The sequence below is a fragment of the Ictidomys tridecemlineatus genome, chromosome 3, assembly GCF_052094955.1.
Source record: "Ictidomys tridecemlineatus isolate mIctTri1 chromosome 3, mIctTri1.hap1, whole genome shotgun sequence".
In the NCBI taxonomy this organism is placed as follows: Eukaryota; Metazoa; Chordata; class Mammalia; order Rodentia; family Sciuridae; genus Ictidomys; species Ictidomys tridecemlineatus.
The window spans coordinates 40,487,262-40,511,190 of NC_135479.1; the positions used below are offsets into that span (position 1 = coordinate 40,487,262).

The window sequence follows — 23,929 nt, forward strand, 5'->3', positions numbered from 1 at the left end:
CATTTAGTGTTAAGTTTACCATCTTAATTTTGCTTTGTATTTGTCTGGCCTGTTCCATATTTCTTACCTTCTTATGGAATAACTCTATCTATAAAAAATTAATTTCATTTTTTAGAAATCTCATTTTTTTTTTTTTTTACTGATACTCGAGAAGGCACAACATGTGTTCTTACTCTATCAAAGTCGCAAATTAATCAAAACCTTTGCTTTCCTCCCAAACAGAATTTTAAATCACTTGATGTCATTAACTCCCTTCTGGAGTAGATGCTATTGTCACCATGCATTATAATTCCATTTGTATATGTGTGTGTTCAACCTTGTGTAACAGTTTCATCAGTGAAACAAATTACTCTAGGTATGTTAAGCAGAGATTTTTTTAAATTTATTTTTTTAGTTGTAATTGGACACAAATGCCTTTATTTTATCTATTCATTTCCATATGGTGCTGAGGATTGAACCCAGGGCCCCACCCGCACTAGGCGAGCACTCTGCCACTGAGCCCCAACCCCTAAACAGAAGATTTAACATGAGAAATTTGGTTATAAATTTGTTGGAAGGATTCTCCATACTGATTTCCATATTGGCTGCACCAACTTGCAGTCCCACCAGCAATGTATGAGTGTGCCTTTTCCCTACACTTGTTAATAGTTAAGAGCTGCCATTCTGACTGGAATGAGATGAAACCTTAGTTTTGATTTGTATTTCTCTAATTGCTGGAGATGTCGAACATTTTTTAATATATTTGTTGATTGTATATCCTCTTCTGAGAAGTGCCTGCTAAGTTCCTTGGCCCTTTATTGGCTGGGTTATTTGGTTTTTTTGGTGTTAAGATTTGAGTTCTTTATATATTCTAGAGATTAATTCTCTGACGTGCATGTGGTAAGAATTTGTTCCCAATTAGTGGGCTCTCTATTCACTTCACTGATTGTTTCTTTCGCCGAGAAGAAGCTTTTTAGTTTGAATCCATCCCATTTATTGATTCTTGATATTAATTCTTGTGCTATACGAGTCTAGAACTGAGAATGAAACCACCATTTGACCCAGCTATCCCACTCCTCGGTTTATACCCAAAGGACTTAAAAACAGCATACTACAGGAACACAGTCACATCAGTGTTTATAGCAGCACGATTCACAATAACTAAACTGTGGAACCAACCTAGATGCCCTTCAGTAGATGAATGGATAAAGAAAATTTGGTATATATATATATACACACAATGGAATATTATTCAGCATTAAAAGGGAATAAAATCTGGCATTTGCAGGTAAAAGGATGAAGCTGGAGAATATAATGCAAAGTGAAATCAGCCAATCCCCCCCCCAAAAAAAAACAAATGCCGAATGATTTCTCCAATTTAAGGATGCCTATCCATAATATGCTGGGGGTAGGGATGGGAGTATTAAATGAACTCTAGATAGGACAAAGGGGAAAAGGGAAATGAAGGGGTCTAGGGGTAGGAAAGTTGGTGGAATGCGATGGTCATTATTACCCTAAGTACACGTAAGAAGACACGAAGGATGTGACTCTACTTTGTGTAAAACCAGAGAGATGAAAAATTGTGTTCTATATGAATTGGTTGGAAGGACTGTAGGAACAAAATAGTGGGTTGAGGAATGCTACCCAGATGTCAGAAATTGCAGGAATCTGTGACTGACAACAGGCACAAGGCTCCTCAGTGTTCCCACCTACTGCTACCACTTCTAGGACAATGAGCAAGAATCCTTCTGCATCTTGGAGAACCATGCAGGCGCTTCTCATTGTTCGAACCTAACCTGAAATCCTGCCACCATGGGAGTCTCCGCAATATAGCTTCTAGCCTCCAACCCTGCAATATAAGACGAGGACAAGGCTTAGTGACAAGCAAGCATAATGCAGCCAATCTCTAGGCTGTATCCCTATTTCATACGGTCCAGGTTTACTTAAAACTATCTCATATTTACTACTTTATTTTTTCTTTGTTCTTGGACCTTCTAAAGTCAGTATCATTTTCCTTCTTCTGATGTAGACCCTAGAATTCCCTTTGAGAATTATCGGAAGGAATTGTACGTGCCTAAGAATATCACTTGACTCTCTTTCTGGAACCATGGTTCGCCCGACTCGAACAAGTCACTTTCTCTAAGCCAATTGAAGATCCTGTCGTACTGTCTTCTAGCATCCACTGCGAGCTGTCCAGAAGGCGGCCCCTGGGCAGTGTGTCTTGTCTTTGGCTGCTCTTGGGATCTTCTTGTTGTCTTTGGTGTTCTGAAGTGTTACACAATGTGTTGAGGTGGGGATTCCTTTTGAACAGCTATGAGTGGGATTAACTGGGATCACTGGATCTGGTATTAACAATTTATAACTCTTTGTAAAATTTCTCATCCATCATTTGCATTAGTGTCCTCGGGCTGCCAGAACCAATCTGCCATAATCTTGGTAGCTTAAAAATATTCAAAATCCTTATAAATCTATTCTCCTGTAGTTCTGGAAGCCAGAAATGTGACATCAAGGTATTCCCTCTGGGGACTTTGGTGGCTTGTTTCCTTGGGTATTTTTGAGGGGGGGGTGGGTGTTATTTCATCCTAGTGGCTCATTTTCTGGAGAATATTATTGGAAGAAATTCTTTTTTTTAATGTATTTTTAAACTTTATTTTGTTTTATTTATTAAAATGTAGAGTGAGGATGGAACTCAGGGCCTTCCACATGCTAGGCAAGTGCTCTCTCTACCACTGAGCCACAATCCTGGCCCTTGGTAAGAATTCTTGGAGGCCCAAGTTGAAGGTCCTCCCAGAGACGATGTGTTCCCTAGAAAGGAGGTGTTACCAGATGAGGACATTTTAAGCAGAATTTACAATTTGAAAACAACAACCATTTGAACTTGAAGTTGCTGTTTGTTTGAATGTCACGGCCACACGATTTGACAGCAAAACCCGCGTGCAGGTTCCACGTGGTTCTGAGTCTCCAGGGCGGTTTCCCCCAGTGCCAAGCACCCACGGCTGCTCGCTCGCTCTTTAGCTTTACTCTGTTGGGCCCCAGATTCCTCTGGGGAGGCATTTAGAGTCCTTCCCTTGATGGGCCTCAGGCATTATCCCCTATTCCCTGGGTCCATGCAGCTACCAGAGTGGAAGGCCAGGGTCACGGCAGCTCAGCAGAGCCCTGGCCGGCTTCCTTGCTGGCCTCTCTGTGGCCTTCCTGGTTGTTCTGCGGTCAAGGTCGACAGGTTCCTTGTCATACTTTAAGGGATGCTCCGAAACTTTAGCTTGACATGACCAGAAGCCAAATGTCTTAGGTAGAGAATTCTCAATTCCGATTCCGATTCTGCCCCCTCAGTCCCATGGAGAGACTGGCCTGGGTACCGTCATCTTCTAGGGAAGTTGGTCCAGACCTCCGTGGCTTGTACCCAGTCCCGTACTGAAGTACCTTGCCGCTTCAGCCGCTGCCCACTGCTAGGGGCTTCCAGCCCTTACCTGGGTTAACAGTAACTCCAGGCCACTCTCCCTTTCTTCTGACAGCTTCTGTTTCCCAGTGTGCCAGGAATGCAAGGGAGCTGAGTAGGAGAGCCACTTTGGTCCAACTTACTCTTCTCCCATGGCCTTTCCTTCCTCCTGCTCCCATGCTGCTCCACACGAATGAACTAGCCACCTGCTCCTTCCTGTAACGGTCGGCTTCTCACCTTGCATCAAAAAAAATTTTAGTAGAACTGGGCACCGTGGTGCACACCGGTAACCCCAGCAACTCGGGAAGCTAAGGCGGGAGGATCACTAGTTCAAAGCCAGCCTCAGCAACTCAAGGTCTCGCTGAATTGCTCAGTGCCTCGCTGTCTCTAAATAAATAAAACGGGACTGGGATGTGGTTCAGTGGTTAAGCACCCCTGAGTTCAATTCCCAGTACCAAAAAACAAAACATCAAGTATATATGGACATGGGCAGACTTTCTCACCATAATATCCTAAACAATACAGTGTAACAACTACTTAAGTAGCATTTACATTGTGTTAGGTATTGGGAGCAATCCAGAGGTGATGTAAAATATAGGGGAGAAGGGGAAGGAAGGGAAGGAAGGAGGGATGAGAGTAGGAAAGACAGTAGAGTGAGTCAGACGTAACTTTCCTCTGTTCACCTATGAAGACACGACCAGTGAAACTCCCCATCATGTGCAACCTCAAGAATGGGATCCTTTGGGGCTGGGGATATGGCTCAGTTGGTAGAATGCTTGCCTAGCATGCACAAGTCCCTGGGTTCAATCCCCAGCACCAAAAAAAAATAAAATAAAATAAAAAAAATAACCTAATTGGAATAAGTCATACTCCATGTATGTATAATATGTCAAAACGCATTCTGTCATGTATATCTAAAAAAAAAAAACTAGGAAAAATATTAAAGATCAGAGAGCTATGATATTTGTGTTAGAGGTCACAGTATGGGGTATTAATATTGAAGGCCCACAGGACAATTATTCTATTGGTATTAGAGGTCGCAATGTTAAAAAAATATATATATGAGGATGTGTAGGTTACACATAAACAATATAACATTTTACATAAGGGACCCGAGGGCCTATACTTTTGGGTATCCAAAAGGGGTCCTGAAGCCTGCAGAGACCCAGGGATGGCTGTAGAGGAATTCATGCCACACAGGGACTCGGGCCAGCTCTCAAAGGCCATTGCCCTAGGTGTGGGTGCAGAGGTGGAGCCAGGCCTTAGTGTAAGTGCAGAGGGAAGGCGGGGGGTGGGGGTGGGGGTGAGGAACTTGCCCTCCTTTTGTGTTCCCTGTGCCATGGCATGGAGTGGCATGCTGGCCACTTGGCCAGAGAGGAAGCAAGTTCTCGGCACCCTGAACAGTGTTCAGCCCTGGGACAGAAAACGGAGGGAAGCCAGCTCTGCAAGGTGATTCTTGAGATTCCTGCCCCATGGAAACTCGCCCCCTCTTTGGTGTTTGGAATGAATCTTGCCCAACAGGAGACCATGTTTGCTTTCTGTTTCAAACATTCGTTTTACTAAAAGTCATTTGTTTTAATTACCTAATATGTGAATACAAGTCCTAAGTATTACACACAAATTCCCCCAACCATCATCTCAACCCCATTTCCCTGCCCAGAGATAAAGACAAAGGCACTAGTTGGATGCATACAGACCCTTATCCTTTGCTACAACTATATGCATAAATATGAATATATAATTGCCTTGTTTAATTTCTTAAACATAAATGATAATGCTGTGCATGTTCTGAAATAAATCTTATTTTAAAAAGAGAATAGTTATAGGAACTGTCCGCATCCATGTAATCATCCTTATCCTCTTCTAAGTACTATAGAGAATCCCAGGGAATAGGCAAAGCTACTGTAGTCAATTTGCTCTATTTTTTTTTTTTTTTTGGTACTGGGATTGAATTCCGGGGCACTCAACCACGGAGCCCCACCCCCAGCCCTGTTTTTGTATTTTTTATTTAGAGACAGGGTCTCACCAAGTTGCTTAACACCTCGCTGTTGCTGAGGCTGGCTTTGAACTTGCCATCCTCAGGCCTCAGCCTCCCGTGCTATTGGGATTACAGGCGTGTTCCACGGCGTCCCGCTATTTGGTCATTTCTTTATTGATGAACAGGGAGGCTGTCCCCAGTTCTATCTGACCAAGGGACACCACAGTGATCATCCCTGGATGCATCTTGGATTTTGTGGGGTTGCCGTCCATCCCTGCTTTATACTCCTACTGTTGTGGTTTGGATGTAAGGTGTCCCCCAAAGGCTCATGTGTGAGATGCTGCAAGGTGGTCCAGAGGGGATGATGGGGTAAGACTCTCGAAACTCATTGGGTGATTTAATCCTCTAATATGGATTAACTGGTCAACTAAGTGGCTGGAGGAGGTGGGAACTGGGGGCGTGGCTTTGGGGTATATACCTGTATCTGGCAAGTGGAGGCCTCTCTGCGCTTCCCGATCATCATTTGAGCTGGTTCCCTCTGTCGTTCTCTTCCACCACGATGTCCTGCCTCGTCTTGAGCCTGCTGTCTATGAATGGGGACCTCTGACCCTGTGAGCCCCCCAATACACTTTTCCTCCTAAAGTTGTTCTGGTCAGATCTTTCAGTCACAGCAGTGTAACAGCTGGCTAAGACATGTGCCGTCCTCTCTGGGCAGCGGGGCTGATCCAACGTGCAGCCATATCCAATGACGAGAGCTTTGGTGTGTCCTTCAGAGCCAAAGTTCTGGCAAATCCGGGCTTCAAAGTCTCCTCCTCTGCAAAGTCAATAACAAAGTTCTGGAGAGATTACTCAGGGCACTGCGTCCAGAGCCCAGGCCCTCTGTCCTCCCCAAAGGCTGGGAAGGACAGGCCCTTGGGAGGCGGTGCCATGGATGCCACAGCTGGACTATGTGATTTAGGCAAGGTCAGGCCAGCCAGCCTCGTGACCGGCTCTTGTGTCTGACTTACCACTCGGCTGAGGGGGGTGGGGTGGGGTACTAAACAAGAGGCCATCCTTTTTCAAAAGAACCTCCCAGCAGATCTGTAATTTGGGACTGTCAGGAAGTTGTCCCAAGGATGGGACACTTTCTAGGTGCTGTGTGAATGCGGCAGGACAGCTGGGTGGACTTCCCTCACATCCTTTGCAATGTCACGGGGAACGTGGCACTTGGAGCCTATGCATGGGGGCCCGAACCAATGTGACCTTGAGTAATTTCTTCAACCCCTCCAAGCCTCGGTTTCCACATCTGTAAAACAGGGAGAGTGAAACCTCCCCACCCCTCCCCCAGAAGATTGCTCGCTGGTCAAGTGAGATCACTTACGTTTTAAAAAAGCCTAGCAGGGTTTGCATGTGTCATAGGATGGAACCAGAATTGAATTCTTCTGTTACACAGCCAGCATGAGGTAATGCAGGAAAGATGGATGGGTGAGCCAGGGGGCTGGTTAGGAATCCTGATGATGGAGCAGAAGAAAGACTGGATCCAGGAAGACACAAAGCCCTGGATTATTCAATTCCCTTTGTCCTAATTCATAGACCTTGGTCTGGGCCTGAGGGTAGAAGCAACCTACTGGGTATTAGGCAAGTTCACAGGTTGATTGTTCATTTTGACTCTGCACAGAGCTATCATTAGTCTCATTTTACAAGTGAGAAAATAAAGCTCAGGGATGCTGGCGGGCGGGTAATGCAGGTACATCTGGCCCCAACAACCCACCCAGTCTCACCATCCCACACTCCCTGCAGCAGCGGGTCCTGGGCGCCCAGCAAGAGTACCCTTGACCTCGGAGAGGCGATGCATTGCCCACAGCAGGCTCCCGAAGGACTCGATTCCTCCCTGACCTCCTTTCCAGCCGCAGCCCACCTCTGCCCCACTGGAGACTTGAGAAATAGCAAGCTCCCAAGTCATCCAGACCTTGACCCAATGTGACTCAATAGCCCGTCCGCTCCAGCTGTCACCCACAGACGCTGCTTCACGTGGACAGGCTTTTGTAACAGCCGTGAACCCAGCCAGCAGAAGGGGTCGGGCTGACTGCCAAGTCGCCTAGGGCTGGAGGGTAGACAGCAGCCCAGCCCACTGCCAGGGTGCATACGGCCACCGGCTTGCCCTAGTTTTCCCAGGGAAACCCTTCGCCCCGGGAAAGTGGGCATGGTGTGTCACCCAAAGTACAGTCTTTGATGGCGATGGCGGACAGGACAAAGGCTGGCTCCATCTGCCTCATGGTCCCACCCTCTAGGCAGACACACTGCAGGAATGGGCACCTGTCACTCAGCTTGCCTCTAAGTGCCATGAGTGGGCTCAGAACACGCGGCCATCCGGGGAGTTGGCCTACGCCGCGTGTCGCGGTCCACAGGGTTAAGAGAATAACTGTTTCAGGGAAAAGTAGAGCTTTGTTTGTTTTCTCAGACTTTTCCTTTTTGGTGGCGGCCTCCTTGACCAATGCTCTGACTTCTCTCTGGCCAGTTGGCCAATATTCTTGCAGATTTGCTGTCCCAGAGGTCACCACTGGCCCAGCAGGGTGCTTTACAGCAAGCATGTGCTCGGGGCTTGAGGAACACTGTGACCCTGGCCCCGTTCCTTCAGCCCTGACACTTGGCTATAATTTGGGCACGAAGCAGGGAGGGTCCGTGGGAAGGAATGACCAGTGGAAGAGTCACTCTCTTGCCTGCTGCTAGAAGCTCAGAGGCTAGACTCTGCAGGGAAGGTGAAGGAAGATGAGGTAGGTCCCAGGAGATGGTGAGCAGCCTAAGATCTGCAGTCAGGGGTTTTTTGACTGGAGAGGTTCTGATCAAAGGCCTGGATGGTGGTTTGCAGAATAAGGGTCCCTCCAAATGTGCACATGTTCCCCTGAACCTATGAATGTGCTACTCATAAGGTCAAATGGACTTCACAGGTGTGATAAGGTCAGGGATCTTGACATGGGGGGTATTAGACTGGGTTAACCAGGTGGGCTCAATATAATCACAAAGGCCCTTATAAGAGGGAGGTCAGAGAGGAGAAGGCAACGTGTCGGCATAAGCAGAAACAGGAGTTACATGGCCACAGGCCAAAGAACTCCAGCAGCCTCCAGAAACTGGAGCCACCAGGGGTTTGGTTACTTCTTTTTTAGTCGTTGTTATTGGTACCTGGGATTGAACCCAGGGACACTTAACCACAGAGCCACATCCCCAGCCATTTTCATTTTTTTCTTTTGAATCAGTCTCATTAAGCTGCTTAGGACCTCACTAAATTGCTAAGGCTGGCCTTCAACTTTCGATCCTCTTGTCTTGGCCTCCCGAGTAGCTGAGATTATGGCATGTGCCACAGCTCTAGTGACTTCTTACAGTAGCAGAAGGGAACAGTTGGTTTAGACAATGCAGGGTCACTATTGCTCAAGTTCTGAGAAGATGGGACCTCCCACTCAGAGAGGTGGGGTGAGGGGCTTAGCACAGGGCCTGGGGCACACAGTGTGCTCTGTAGAGGACACTCCTGGCTTTGTTCCCATCCTGTCGCCGCCGAGGATCAGGTTGGTTCTCTGAAAGGGGCAGTATATGCTATTGATCCATGTCCTCTCTGCTCAGAGTTGGGCCATAGACCCGCAGTGCACGTCACCTCCTGGGAGACCCACTGAACAGCAGAGTGTGGGCTCCAGCCCAGGTGTAAGTGAGTCACAATCTGCGCTTTTCCCAAGGCCCCAGCTGGTTTCCACGTATCTGGATACTTGAAAGGCGTTGAGGCTAAAAACTTGCTGAGTGCTCAGAATGGTCATGACAAGGGGCATATCGCTGTCATTACCATCAGAGACAGAGATTGAGTCACCCAGGCATGTGCATGAGTGTGTGACAGAACAGGGCTCCAACCCTGGCATGTCGAATCAGAACTAGTGTCTTTATCCACGAGGGGTAATGTGGGGGGGGGGGGTCCAGGTGCGTCACCCCCGACACCCCTGCTTCCTGCCACCCATCCTGGATCATGCCCGTTTCTATCCTCCATTCCTCCTCCCTCAGCATTCCTGAGCCAGGCCTCTGTGTACAGGAGAAAACCCTGCTTTCAAGGGACACACCCCAGCAGTTCCCACCCCTGGCTGAGTCGCACAAGAACTTGGGGCATCTGCTGACATTTTTGACACCTGGCCCCATCACAGACTCCCTGAGTCAGCCTGTCGTGGGGTGGTGCCGACACTTTTTGAAATGAGTTTTGAAATGACTCCTCAGGTGATTCTGTTGCAGCAGCCACCCACAGCTGTTCCTGATGTCTCGGGTGTGTTGGTGGGCAGGAAAAAAGGAGAGCTCAAACCTGGGGTATGGATCAGGGAAGGTCTGCTGCTAAGAAGTCAGAAGATTTTGCAAAGGAGATGGCTAAAATGTGTTTCGAGGAGTGTCTAGGAGTTCTCTAGAATAGGATTTGGATTGGAGTAGAAAAGGCGTTTTAGGTAAAGGAGGCAGGTTTTTTGTTGTTGTTGTTGGTTTTTTTTTTTTTAGGGCAGAAAATAGTGACACACTCGGGGAACTATAAATCATTTCCTGCAACTGCAGGTTCAGGCAGAGTTAGGGCTGGAGAAATGATAGGGACAGGTCATCAGCAGCTCAACAACCCATTTGGCTTCATCTTGAGCACCCTTTACCCCTTGATCGTCATTTTTAGATTCTCTGCACATTTTCCCTACATTTGTTTTTTCCCCCAAATGCCATGACGTCCAGGGGGATCTTGTATTCTGCTGACATCACAACCAGAGGAAAGGAACAGGGAATATCATCCAATCCTGAGCCTAACAGCAGGACACTTCTTGGGGGGATGGGGCATACAGATACAGGGAGGAGTCACACTGGGACCCATAAGGCTGGGGGTGAATTCCAGTTCCTCTGAGTTGTCGCAGCGCGGCTATAGAACCCCTCAGAACCTTCATTTTCTTCTCTTTTTAAAAATGGAGCCTACACGAGAGGCTTGGCTCTCCTGTCTACCTGCCTCTCCTCACCTACCCATCTGCTTTCCTCTAAGCCTGCAGAAATTCCAGAAATCTGGTTTTCGATGACATAGTGTCGGTTCTGTTAACTTAGATAGAAGCCACATAACCACAGTGGAGCCCTAACCGTCCTCTGAGCCTCCTCTTGCCCCCATGAAATGGGGATGATCATCCTGGAAACACTTGAGTTTGGAAAGTCCCAGCTGTGTTAGAACTGACTGACAGCTGTCTCCCTTAGGTGACCTGCTCCCAAGCCACAGTGACGTATGCAGGGCCACCCTGGCAGTCGGAGCCCTCCCCTGGAGATGACCAAGCCGGGTCTAGGCAGGAGGTACCCTTTCTTCTCTGGGCAAAGCCATAAGCACCAGAGTCTGGAAGCTACTAGAAGCTCATTCTCTCCCACCACACAGAGAAGATGGGACTATGGTAAAAATCAGGGCCATCTGATTCAAACCCAGAAACAAAGGAACCCAAATACCTGTGTGTTCCCAGTTCCAACAGGGTGTGAGCAAGCTCTAACCCTGCCTTCTTACCTTTGCACTCAATATTTTTTTTTCTGGAAACTTTCCAGAATAATTTCATCTTTGTGCCTCACCTAGTTCCAGTTATTTTTGATCTTTGTCTCTCTGGTGCCCACAGAGACTGACCGACCCGGTTTGTGGGATCAATCCTCTTTTTCTGGTAAGGAACCTGAGGCTCAGAGAAATCAAGGAGCTTGCCCAAAGTTACGCAGTGGGTAAAAGCAGAAGGTGATTTTGGATCTGGGTGACCTCTGCCCTGCCCTCTGCTCCGCGCTGTCTCTGGTAACCCCCGACAGGCTCCCTGGGAGAAGCAGCTCCGTTTCTTTCTGTATCCGAAGAAGCAGGTCAGAAAACGGAAATCATGCCAGCATCTCAGCAGAGGAAATCTAATATAAGGATTTGATTACACAGGGCAGGAAAGGAAAAAGGGGATGCTTAGGAAAACCCAGCAGAAAGAACCTATCCAAAGCAGTGATCGCCTCTGGGGCCGGGGAAGAGGACAGAGTTACAGTGGGGTACTGAGCTGCAGCTCGGAGGAGGGGCGCTCCCCAGTTTCTGTGGGGACTTCTGAGCAAGCACAGGAGGGCTGCACTGGCAGGAACAGCGCACAGGAGGAAGGAAGTGCCTTCTCCCCTCTCCTGCCTCCTTCCAGTCTCCTACCAAGGCCCTGCCATGGGTAGTGTCCAGTGGAAAGCCAGCCAGCAAAGGAGTCTGCGAAATATGGTTGCAAAGGTGCAGTCCAGCAGCACCGAGCCAAGCTGAGGGGCAGCGGTTAAATAGTGAGTGCATCTTCCATCTTTTCCACTCCTGCAAAGGATCAGGTAACCCCAGGTGGAGACCCAAATCCGTCCTTTGTCCCCTTCTCTGGTCCCTTTCTTGAACTCTGCAGTGCTGGGTGCAGAGTTCAGGGTTTTGGCCCTACAGGGGCATGCTACACGAACCGAGCAGGCTTCCCACAGTCTGAGGAGCAGGCTCTGGGGTGCCCAAGGAACGCTCTTCCACCACCCCCACCCCCGGCTCCCACCCACAAGAATTCCAGTCTGCTGGGCCCAGGTCTGCAGAGGCCCCAGCGAGCCCGGGCAACTGGCAAGTGTGTGTCCATGGAAATGAGGCACTCCCTGGCCGCGGGGGCAGAGGCACAGTCACTGTCGTAATAGGCACCTTCCTAGTCTGTCTGGAGGTGACCCTTTCTCAGGCACATCCGCTGAGACACAAGGGCTGAATTCAAGGCTTGATGAGAGAGTGGCTCTTGGCTCTGGCCCCTCCCTGATGCCTCATTCCTGCGCCTGGCACAGCAAGCCCCGTCTTCACTGGGTCAGGCTCCAGGGCCTGGGAACCCTCCCTGCTCAGCCAGGGTAGGGCCCCTGGGGCGACTGGAAGCTGACTGGCTCTTGCTGTCTCACTTTCCCCTCCCACCTACTCCCTCAACTCCTCTGTAGAAGAAAGAGGATGGGGTTGGGACATTACTCACGCGTTGTTCCACCACTTCCTGACTGGAGGACATTGGCAAATTACTTAGCCTGCTCATTAAACATAAAACCCTTGCAGGTTTATAGGCCTATTAACCATGAACCCCCTCTGTCCTTTATGTGATATACAGTGGTCATATAGACCACATCTACAAATACCACAGACTCCAAATACACTGTCTTAGGTTTTACTTCAAGCAGTCGCATGCATTTCTGTTGTTTGAGATAGCGTCTTCCTGCCTGATCCAAGCTGGTCTCAAAGTGCTGGACTCCAGTGATCCTCCTGCCTCAGCCTCCTGAGTAGCTGGGACCATGGGTACTACCATGCACCTGGCTGGTCATGTGCATTTGAAAGGAATTAAAGGGGAACAGTCTTGCATATTCACCCATCCATTTGACTTTTTTTTTTTTTTTTTAAATATTTTTTAGTTGGACACAATACTTTTATTTTTATGAAGTGCTGAGGATCGAACCCAGTGCCTCACACATGCTAAGTGAACTTTCTTCCTCTGAGCCGCAACCCCAGTCCCACACTTATCATTTTTAGTGCTCTTTGTTGCTTATAATCCTGAAATCTGTCTCCATTTCCCTTTCATCTGAAGACCATCCTTGAGTGTCTCTTGGTAGCAGGTCTACTGGTAATGAATTCTCTTAGTTTTTGTTTGAACTTGGAATATCCATTTAGATATTCATGAAAGCTATTTCACTCTCCATATAATTCTGAGTTGACTATTTTTTTTTTCTTTTTCAGTTCCACTGTCTTCTGGCCTCCATTCTTAGGAGGAGTTCATTATTTCCCTGTATGAAATACGTTGTTCTTTCTCTGCCATTTTCAAATTTTTGGTTGGCAATTTGATTATGTGCCCAGGTGGGCACTTGGATTCGGAGGGTCACGGAGACTCTTGGATATATACATTTATATCTTTCAACATGAAGAAATTTCAGCCACTATCTTTTTTTGGGGGGTGGCGGTACCAGGGATTGAACTTGGGGGCACTTGACCAATGAGCCACATCCCAGCCCTATTTTATATTTTATTTAGAGAGAGGGTCTCACTGGGTTGCTTTTTGCTGAGGTTGACTTTGAACTCGTGATTCTCCTGCCTGCCTCAGCCTCCCCAGCCATTGGGATTACGGGCATGTGCTACTGTGCCTGGCTCAGCCACTATCATTTAAAAAAAAAAACATTCTCTGTGTCCCCATCTCTCTCTCCTCCTATTAGACATATTAGACCTCTCGATACTGTCCCATAGGTCCCTGAGGCTCTCTTCCTCTTTTCCTTCTTTCCTTTGTGAAATAGCTAGCATCACATTTGGTACATAGTAGCTCCGTTACCTCTCCCACCTCCATTCCTGGTCATTCATGCCCAGATTCTGCTTCTACCCTTTTCTTCCCATCAGAGAAATGGCAGGTGCCTCTTCTGGGTGAGGATATGGAAAAGAATTAGGCAGAAGCCTCAATTTTAGAAGCTCAGAATAAAGGAAACGGTCATTAGGGGTCTTTGTAGTTCAGGCTGAAAAATCCAATTCACACTGGGTTGAAAAAGAGACTTGCAGGAGTGGGACTAGCTGCAGATGCAGCATGAGGTGGAGGCTTGAGATCTTTCTGCATTTCTACCCTCCTGCCCTGCTGGGGGTCCATTTTCAGGTAGTAAGTAGGAGCAGAACAGCATTCCAGATTGGAGGAGGTGTAAGGAAGACGGTGTGGAGAGTGCAGGGCAGATCACGTGGGGGTTGCCTCCCCTGTGGCAGGAGAGGGGTACCATCAGATATGCACGTTGAAAATATCATCCTGACCGTAGAGGGAGCGTGCAGCAGAGACTCGACAGCAGGTGGAGATATGGGGAGGCCGCTGGGGGCTCAAGGCAAGCGATGATGGTATCATGCCTAGGGCACGCCAGGGGGAGGAGAGAGGAGAAGCAGAGCTTGAGAGAGATTAAGGAAATGAGCACAAGATGAGATGGCTGATTGGATGTTGTGAATGAGGAGGAGGTGACACGATGACCCTGAGGTCTCTCTGGTTTGCTTACCTGGATGGAAGATGGCACCTTTCACTGACCTAGCGATGGTGGGAAAGGAACCAAACTAGTGGAAGGAAACTTTGGTAGTTCCTTCTCCTCCTCCTCATGTAATTTCATTTAAATATTCAGAATTGGAAAATGCATTGAAACCTAATTCAGATTAGAGGTTGCCAAGGTTGGAGAGGGAAATGGAGTCTTACCTTTTCTCATGAGAGGTGTTTTTTTTGGAGTTGGACAGCATGTCTCTATTTTATTTATTTTTAATGTGCTGAGGATTAAACCCAGTGCCTCACATGTGCTACCCAAGCACTCTGCTTCTGAGCTCCAGCCCCAGCCTGAAAGTTTGGTTCTTAACATCATAACTTTGGGGGGTACCTGTGAGACATTCAAGTGGAGATGTTGAGTTTTTCTCTTTCCCCTCTCTTGGACCATTTTGCCAAAACAAAGTGAGCAACATGGCCACTCTAACCCCTTCCAGCTTTAGTACCCAAAAAAGAATAGATTTCTAAATTCAGGGTTTTTTTTTAAATTTTTTTTTCTAAATTCAGTTTTAACAGATTGATTGGTCATTGGTCAACCAATAGATTGGATCCCTTTGGGGTCAGGTAACTACCTTTCATCTAATCACTCATGGCTGGAAAGAAGTGATGAGTCCCATGGTTACAAACATGACCACCCAGGGCTGCCTTCTCAGCAGAAGCTAAGGGAGATGGGTGGGGGGAGGTCATGAGGAGGGTGATTTCTAAATGGGGGGGGGGGTTGCTGACAGTCCTCCCAAACAGACTGACCACATTGTACAAATAAGAAGTCCACTAGGTTTTGTTTGTTAGGGTGCTTTATCTCTCAAAAGTACATGGGCTTACTTCTATCTATGAACAAAAAGGACCAAACTTACCCTCTGCGGGAAGCTCCATCTGGGTTCATGACACCCTGAGAAATGCCCACCGCCAGCCCCAGCCTGACACTGAGAGTGAGTAATCCCAGTTCTCAGCTCTAATTGGAATTCACTAGCCTCTAGCCTCTACCCAGAGGACAACAAAGGGAAAGTCCTCTCCTGGGCAGAATTGACCTGTGGCTTTTGCCAGTGACTGAGCCTAGGAGTGACACCACCCAGGCCTGTGCTGAGCAGCACTGGACTTTTCCACTTCTGGGTTCCCACTCCACCCATTGCTTCTGGTTCCCAGAGACTTGGAGTCATAGACTGCCTGGCTCCTTAGTGTTTCCTACCTGCAGGTTCAGCCCAGAGAGAGAATCTACTCATCCCATCCTTGTGGCTCAAGAGTCCCAGAACCTGCTCAGCTTGGCTGACAGATCCTGTGTCACAGCACGTGTCTTGCTCCTGTGACGGAGTCCCTTGCCTGGTCTGGCTCCATGCTTTCCCTGACCTCTGCTCCTCCAAAATGAGACCTGCTCATCAGGGTGCCTCCTTTCTTTGCTTTTGAGTTCCTTGGGAATGGTAGTTTAGGGAAGACTGACCCCATGTCACATGCTAACTCCTGACTTTCCCTTGTCACAGAATCGACAGTCTGCCTTCCTGTCCACCAGCAAGATTCATATAGGCTGGACATGGTGGTGCACGCCTATACTCCCAAAGTTTAGGAGGCTGAGGCAGGAGGATCAGAGGTTCAAAGCCAACCTCAGCAATTTAGTGAGACCCTGTCTCAAAATTAAAAAATAAAGTGCTGGCAATGTGACTCAGTGGATAAGCACACGAGTTCAATCCCTGGTACAAAAAAAAATCATGTAGACATTTTCTATAAAATGGGCAGAATGATAATAATGGATCCCAAAGAACAGAGCCATCAGTTCTCAAAATAGTTCCCCAGACCAGCAACATCAGAATTAGCTGGGTCAGAAACACACATTCTTGGCCCTCCCTGGGACTGACTGACTGTTAGTTTACTCAAGCTACCATAATAAAAATGGCGTATGCTGGGTGACTTAAACTGTTTATTTTCTCAGTTCTGGAGTCTGGAAGTCTGAGATCAGGTACCAGCATGGTGGGTTCTGGTGAGAGCCCTCCTGCTGAGTTGCTACCTTCTCACTGTGTCTTCATGTGGCCTTTCCTTTGAGCATGCTCATAGGGGTGATTGTGGGGGTCCTCTCCTCCTTAGAGAGCCACTAATCCCATTGGATTGGAACGCACACCCCTATAGCCTCATGTCATCTTAATTACCTCTTAAGAGCCAACTCTCCAAATTTAGTAGTCTCCTGGTATCCAAGAAGGATCAGGTTCAAGACCGACTGAAGTTAACCAAAATCTATGGATATTCGGGACTCTCTGTGGAATGGAATAGTATCTAAATACAACCTATTCACAATTTCCATAAGCCTTAGCTCATCTCTAGATTACAGAGCATTGACACGGTATTAGGTGTTATAAGTAAACAGTTGTTATGCTCTATTGCTTAGGGAATCGTGGAAAGGAAGAAAAACCTGTGCGTGTTCAGAATATAATCTCATGTGCAAATATCTTCTACCCGTGCTTGGTGGAGTCTGGATGAGGAGGCAGAGGGCTGGTTGTATAGTCACATTTTTAGATCTTTGATAGATGAATGTTTTTGGTGGGGGGAGGACAGCAGGCGCTTCAGTTCATAGCACCTGAGTTGGAAACTCTGGGGCGGGGCCCAGTCATCTGGGTTTTGACCAGCCCTCCACATGACCCTGATGTAAGCTCAAATTGAAAAAACTCTCCGCTAAAATAACTGCACCAGGATGCGAGAGATGGAGTCAACCTGGTCTGCAGGGGACAACCGTCCCTGAGTAACCCTCTTCCAAATTAGGTCCTGTCTTGACTAGATACGGGTGTGGTGGGGGGAACTGACTGGGTATCAATTTAATCATATGGAAAGGTCCCCAAAACAAGGATCCTCTTGTTTCCTAAAAGCCTTATTCCTCTCGGTGACTCCCAAAGCCCCAGGCTCCTGCAGGGTAATGGGGACCATGCAGCAAGGATAACTGTTTCCAAAGCCAGGTGACATGCCCAGGTCACGCTGACCTGTCCCACGCAAAACTCCTCAGGGGAAGGTAATGGCCTCTTAGGGGGAAAAAAAAAAAGGCCCCTTTTTTGCGGGGGAGGAACTGGGATTGAACTCGGGACCACTGAGCCACATCCCTATATTGTATTTTATTTAGAGGCAAGGTCTCACTGAATTGCTTAGCATCTTGCTTTTGCTGAGGCTGGCTTTGAACTCCATCCTCCTGCCTCAGCCTCCCCACCACTGGGATTACAGGCCTGTACCCCTGCATCCGGCAGGGAAGAAAAAAATGCTTTTTAACTCTCCATTTTACAGCAACTGGGTCTCAGAAAGGTAACAGTGTCTTACCCAAAGTCACACTGGAGCGGCAAAAGCCTTCCCTAGGACCAGGTCTCCTGGCTTCTGGCCTTCTTTCTCCCACCCTGGGGGCTTCTGGAACTTTAGTGCACACATAAACCCTGAGGGAGTTGCTAAAATGCAGCTTCTGGTGGGTGGGTCTGGGGTGGCCTTCAAGCTCCCTGGTAGTGCCATTGCTGCGGCCCACAATCTCGCTTGGAGTTGTAGGGTTCAAATACCTCTGTCCTCCTCTCATTCCTCCTCCCATGTTGATTTTTTTGGTAAACTGCCAAATCCCTCTGTTTCCCCCAAGTGTCATCTGCAGCCAGTGCTGCTAGGAGGGGAAAAAAAAAAATCTATCAGTTCTGGTCCTCTCCCCAGGTTGGATTCCGCTGACACCCCCCCCCCCCCCGTTCCCTCCCTCCAGCACCCGCTTCCTCAAGGATGCTGCGGATCCTGCAGCAGGTCCGCCAGGCCCAGCGCCTCCGGAAGTCCTCACCATGGCAACAGATGGTCCCTGTGCCAAGCACATTCATTGGAAGAGCTGCAAAGAAAATAGCCAAGCTCTTCCTGACCCCACCTTTCCTGGGGGGGGGGCTTTACAGACTGAGGAAGGCTTCCCCCCCCCACAAACCTCAGGCAGAAAGTCCTGGGACCCTCCAAGAATTGAGAGAAAGGGATCTTGAGGCTTAAGCAGAGCATCTCAGGTTCCACATAATGCCAGGGACGGCACAGGCTCCCAGAGCCAGGCTGCCAGCTGGGAGCAGGCTGGTGGGCAGCTGGTCTCGGGCTCCACCTGGGCTCCTGCCCACCTGATGGAAGCTCTTGTTGAAGGTCTGGGTTATGGATTGAGTTGGGTCCCACACCCCCGACTCAATTCATGTATTGAAGCTTAACCCGCAGCAGGACTCTATCTGAAAATAGGTCTTCAGGAGGCAGTTACAGTTAAATGGGGGCATAGGGTGGGGCCCTCATCCAATAGGCTTGCAGCCTTATCAGAAAGCCACCCTCTCCTCTCCTCTCTCACCAGTGAGAAGGTGGCCACCTGGAAGCCTCCTCATGCGCTGGCAACCTGACCTCTGCCCTCCAGCCTCCAGAACCATGAGAAAATTAATGTCAGTTGCTGAAATCACCCAGCCGGAGGGTCTTAGTATGGCAGCCCTCGTGGGTGAAGAGCCAGGCTTTGAGTTGATCCCAATCTCTTCAGTCTCTGGGAGAACCCGGGGTGATGTCCTCAAGAGGGGCTTCCGTAGAAGAGGCTGCTAGGGAGTGAAATGGCTTTCTCCCCCCTCGGGGAAGGATCTAGGCTGACGCCGTCTGGGGTCTGTGAAAGGGGGTTGCTCTGGGTGTGGATGAGAGCAGCCTGGGTGTAGGTCAGAGATCTTGGGGACACAGAAGCTCAGTGTTGAGTGCTCCCCTACCTACAGCACATCTTCCTTCTTTGTGCCCCTGACAAACCCTAGACCATCTTTGAAGATTCAGCCCAGGAATCTTCTCATGAAACCTTCTCCACCAGCCCTCCTTGGCGCCGTTCAAAATTCACTTGTAAACGGATACATAGAGTAATCAAGTGCATACATGCCGACATGCACATGCACATGCACATACACACATACCAAGTTCATGGCTGCAAATGGTAGAAACCAACTCTGGCTAACTTAAAAACCAAAGAACTTTATTAAAAAGGATATTGTCGCAGTCTGGCTGGGCACAATTCAGGAGCCACTTGTCAAAAGAAACTAACTTTATTTTTAGAACTACAAACGCCAAACAAAACAGCTCCTCAGGAAAAAACCCTCAGAGCCACACTGCCACCACCGGCTTCCCACAAGCCTCTCACCCCAACACCAGCCTCTCCACCTCCCACAATCCTCCTGCTCTTGAGGCCGATTGGCTGGGTTGCATGGGCGGAGCCAAAGAAGTCCCCCAATGAGCAGCTCCATGGTCTGAAAGGGCAGGGAAACAGCCCAATGAGCATCACCACAGAGGAGCCAATCAGCTAGATGTTGCTGGGGCCGCTGTGAGCCAATCATCAGCCGGCAGCTGGAAGTTTGCTGGGGCCCCTTTGGCTGTGGCTCTCAACAGGATATGTAGTCCTAGCCAGGCAGGGTGGTGGTACATGCCTGTAATTCTAGCAAGTGAGGAGACTGAGGCAGGAGGATCACGAGTTTGAAGGCAGCCTCAGCAATTTAACAAGAACTTGTCCAAAAATAATTTAAAAAATAAAAATGGTTGGGGCTGTAGCCAGTGTTCAAGCACCCCTGGGCTCATTCTCTAATACTAATTTAAAAAAAAAAAGATGGGGTTACCCCTAGAATGACTAGAAAGCAGGGGGAGCAGGCTCCAAGCTGTGTAGCCACCAGTGGTGCACCCTTAGGACAGATCAGGATGTCTTGGGCAGCATAGCTTGCAGGGACCCTTCTAGTGTTGGCTTCTGGACAGAGTCCTGTCTCTGCTGCCACCACCTCTGTACCAGAGTTACTGATCACTCTGAAACTCCTCTCTGTTTTGTGGCCCTAGATCTACTCCAACTCCAGGCTGGTAGATCTGGTTGGCAAAAAACGAATCCCCCACCCCTGCCCTGGCTCTGGAGTGGAGGTGGACTCCTTGTGTCCAGGATGTGTTAGCTTGGAATGCCCTAGATATCCAGGGGATCTGGATGCTGGTGGCCAAAGATCATAACAAACAACTAGATGTGGAGTGTGTACATGTTTGTTGGGTTTTCTGAAGTTTTGTCGTTTGTGGGAGTTACGTTCTACAAAGTCACCCACACACTGAATTAATACGTATGAACCATGGCTTCTAAAGGGAAATAAAGACGGGGTCCCTGAGCCTCTGGTCACACAGCGTTTTCATTTACTGATTAATATGCAACCTTTTTTGATGGGTGCCTCTGTTTTTGGGACTGGGAATTGAACTTAGGGACATACCAGCACAGAACTATATCCCCAATCCTTTTCTTTTTTTAAGTTGTTGATGGACCCTTATTTTTTTATATATATATTTTTTGTATATGGTGCTGAGAATTGAACCCAGTGCCTCGAACATGCTAGGCAAGCGCTCTACCACTGAGCCACAACCCCAGCCCTCCCCAGTCCTTTTCAAAAATATTATTTTGAGACTGTGTCTTGCCAAATCCCCAAGTCTGGCCTCGAAGTTATAGTCCTCCTTCCTCAACCTCCCAAGTAGCTGGGACTACAGGTGCATGCCACCGTGCCCCACCATGTGCCTGATTAAACATCTTATTTAATAAATGTTGATTTCTTAACATTAAACTCACAGATGCTTATACTCCATGTGTAAGGCAAGGCACAGTTGTCTCAACTCAAACACTAGACAGGACTGCAGTGTTATGCTGAGGGTGCATTTTAAATAGCAAAATCGCCAACAAGCACAAAATTGCAGAAAGTGTCAATGGGCCCACAGAAAGGACACTGGTTGGCGGTACCAGTGTGGAAACAGGTAAGGCAGAGCGTCTGCTGGTTCAGCCTCAGCTGAGCACAGGTGGTGGGCAAGTCTGTTTTTGCCCCTCTTCTCCTCTGTGTGAACGACCGTGAAAGGGCTGAGAACAGATCTGGGGCTGGGGTGGTTCAGTGGTAGTGTGTACGCACGTGAGGCCCTGGCCCTGTCTCCAGCTCTGAAAGAGAGAACTCCATTGGTGGGTTGTAAATATGAACAAGTATAGGCAAATTTGAAAACCTGACGTCTGAATCACGAGGACTGATGTATAATTAAGGTTGTGATTATAAGTACATTTTTATTACAGAGTACATTTTCCCTGTGTATCTTTCCATGCTGTAAGTTTGGTTGCTGTGAGGTTCTCACCCAGGGAGGGGGTCAGGGGACAGTAATCTACTAGACAGCAGTCACCGTGTCTCCTTGTCCAGTTGGGTTTCTAACAGGTTTGAACCTCTAGCAGGATAATGAGCTGGAGAGCAGGGCATTCTCGGTCCCTCTAGAGTCTGCCACACCTGACATGGAGGGGACCTTGTCATCACTCCCTCCACAGGTGGGAGACTCCAGAGCTGGCCATTTTAGGGTCCAGAACAGATTTAATGCAGAGGAAGTGACAGGCCTGGACAGTACCACTTCTAACCCCGAGGGATTTTAAGAATGAGGGGTTCCCTGGTTTGGAATAAGGAGTGTGCAAGTAGATGTGTTGGGGTCCTGAGAAGTTCAAACTAGTGCCCGTGTTCCAGCAATTAACTCTGCAGGATAGACTTTTTTTTTTTTGGTAGTTGTAGGTAGACAGCATGTCTTCATTGTTTATTTTTATGGGGTCCCACAGATCAAACCCAGTGTCTCTCACATGCTAGGTGAGCACTCAGCCCCTGAGTTACAGCCCAGCTCCCCCAGACCTCTTTATCTTGAGAATCTCACTAAATTGTGCAGGTTGACTTCAAATATGTCATCCTCCTGTGGGGTTATAGGCATGTACCACCACGTCCAGCTTCTTTTTTTCTTTTCTTTTTTTAAATTTTAACTTTTTTGTGCTTGTAGGCATTCACCCCAGGGCCTTAAACATGCTAGGCAAGTGTTCTGTCACCGGGCTACACCCCCACACTGGACTCTCTTAACGGGCAAGTCTGAGCCGACCTAGCTTCCCTGGGTGGGGGGCAGTCATAAGAAATGCACATCCGTTATGGTGAAAGGAATGACCTTTTCTCCTTCAGTCTGAATATGTTTGGAATTCTCGTTCACACCACTACGTGTGGATCCAACAAATATTTGGTTATTCCAGCACTTTCTATACACTAAGTACTGTGCCAGATGTGGACATGAGTCGGTCCGTGGAGTCAGTAGTGGAGATGATACTGGAATCTCGTTCTTGAAGGAAGCGTCCCCTCTGGCACGGCCGGGAGAGGGTGGTCAAGTCAAAGTGAAAGGACAGGAAGCCTGAATCGCTTGGTCACTCTGGGGACAGTTCCATGTTGACCGCTCCATCTCCGCTACTTGCTCCACTGACTGACTCAAGGCCACGTCAAAGCTGTCCTGTTCGTGACGGCAGGCCCTCTTTAAAAGGGCGAAAGGCGAGACAACTCTGGGTATCAATCTCATTTTTTTGTTTGTTGTTGTTTTGTTTTTGGAGATTGAATCCAGAGGTGCTTAACCACGGAGCCCCACACCCCAGTCCTTTTTATATCTTAGAGACAGGGTCTCACCAAGTTACTGAGGCTGGCTTTGACCTTGTGGTCCTCCTGCCTCAGCCTCCTGAGCAGCTGTGATTACAGGCAGGTGCCACCAGCCCAGGGTGGGGAGACCTTTTAACAGAAGATCACCCACCCAGCCTCTCGGGAGTGACTCAGACAGGAGCAGGCCTGGTGGTGTGGGACCGTGGGACCATGAGCTCAGGGGCTGTGCGCTGTGTTTTTCAGGGTATGTTACCCAATTGGCTCAGCACTCTCCTACTAATGAAATGAACTGACAGTCTCTTTCCTGGCTGCCCAGCAGTGGACCCTCTCTGACCGATGACCTTTATACCTAAGCAGCCTCGATGCCCTGGCTTTGCTTGCCCGGGGCCTACACTGTGGACCCCAGCCATCTGCCCTGTCCTGAACATTTGCTGAGTAAGAGGAGAGGAAGGGGAGACAAAAAAGTAGAGACCGTCAGGCGTGGCAACCTTGAGAGTTTATCATGCAAAAAATCTTTTTTTTTTTTTTTTTTTAAAGAAAAAAAAGGCTTTTGTTGGAGGAAACCAACCGGGTCACTCAATGAATAAATGTGCCATTCCCAAACCCTTGAGTCACTGGAAAGCAGGGAGCTGTCCCGGGAGGGACTGACCAGGAACAGGGATTAGACCGCCTGGGCTCTAACCTCAGAACTTGGGCCAGAGGGTGGGGTGGGACAGCTGGGAGCGGGTGCTGGCTTTGGAGTCTGTGAAGGATTTCCCCAGACGCTAGTCCAGGTGATTGTCATCGTAGCTGCTGGGAGATAGGAAGGTCCTCAATCCTTCGTTTCATTTGATAATGAATCGGATGCTCAAGGAAGTAAAATGATTGGCCAAAATCCTTGGCTGGTGAATGCCCGAGTGTGGACTGGACGCTGGGTGGGGGTCTGTTGATGCTGCGGGCTGGAGGGGAGGGGGACGGGCGGAGTTGAACGCTGTGTGACTTCAGTGTGTCATTTCTATGCACAATGGAGGAAACGGGCTCAGAGGGGTGAGGCCTCACGCCCAGGGGGCCAGAGGCCATGCCAAAAGGCATTCCCAGCAGCTGGCAAGGGCCCAGGAGGCCACGG

General features: G+C 48.6%; 1 long non-coding RNA gene across 2 annotated transcripts; it reads right to left on the reverse strand.

Moving 5' to 3' along the window:
• Positions 1-360: 360 nt before the first annotated feature.
• LOC144376120 (uncharacterized) lies at positions 361-7,296 on the reverse strand. 2 transcript variants are annotated; one of them, XR_013436215.1, is made up of 3 exons: positions 7,154-7,296; positions 5,872-6,883; positions 361-3,652 (listed from the first exon to the last, which is right to left on the reverse strand). It is a non-coding gene; the product is annotated as an uncharacterized LOC144376120 (long non-coding RNA). The 2 variants fall into 2 exon arrangements; XR_013436214.1 differs by lacking the exon at positions 361-3,652 and having other exon boundaries at positions 4,946-6,883.
• Positions 7,297-23,929: the final 16,633 nt, after the last annotated feature.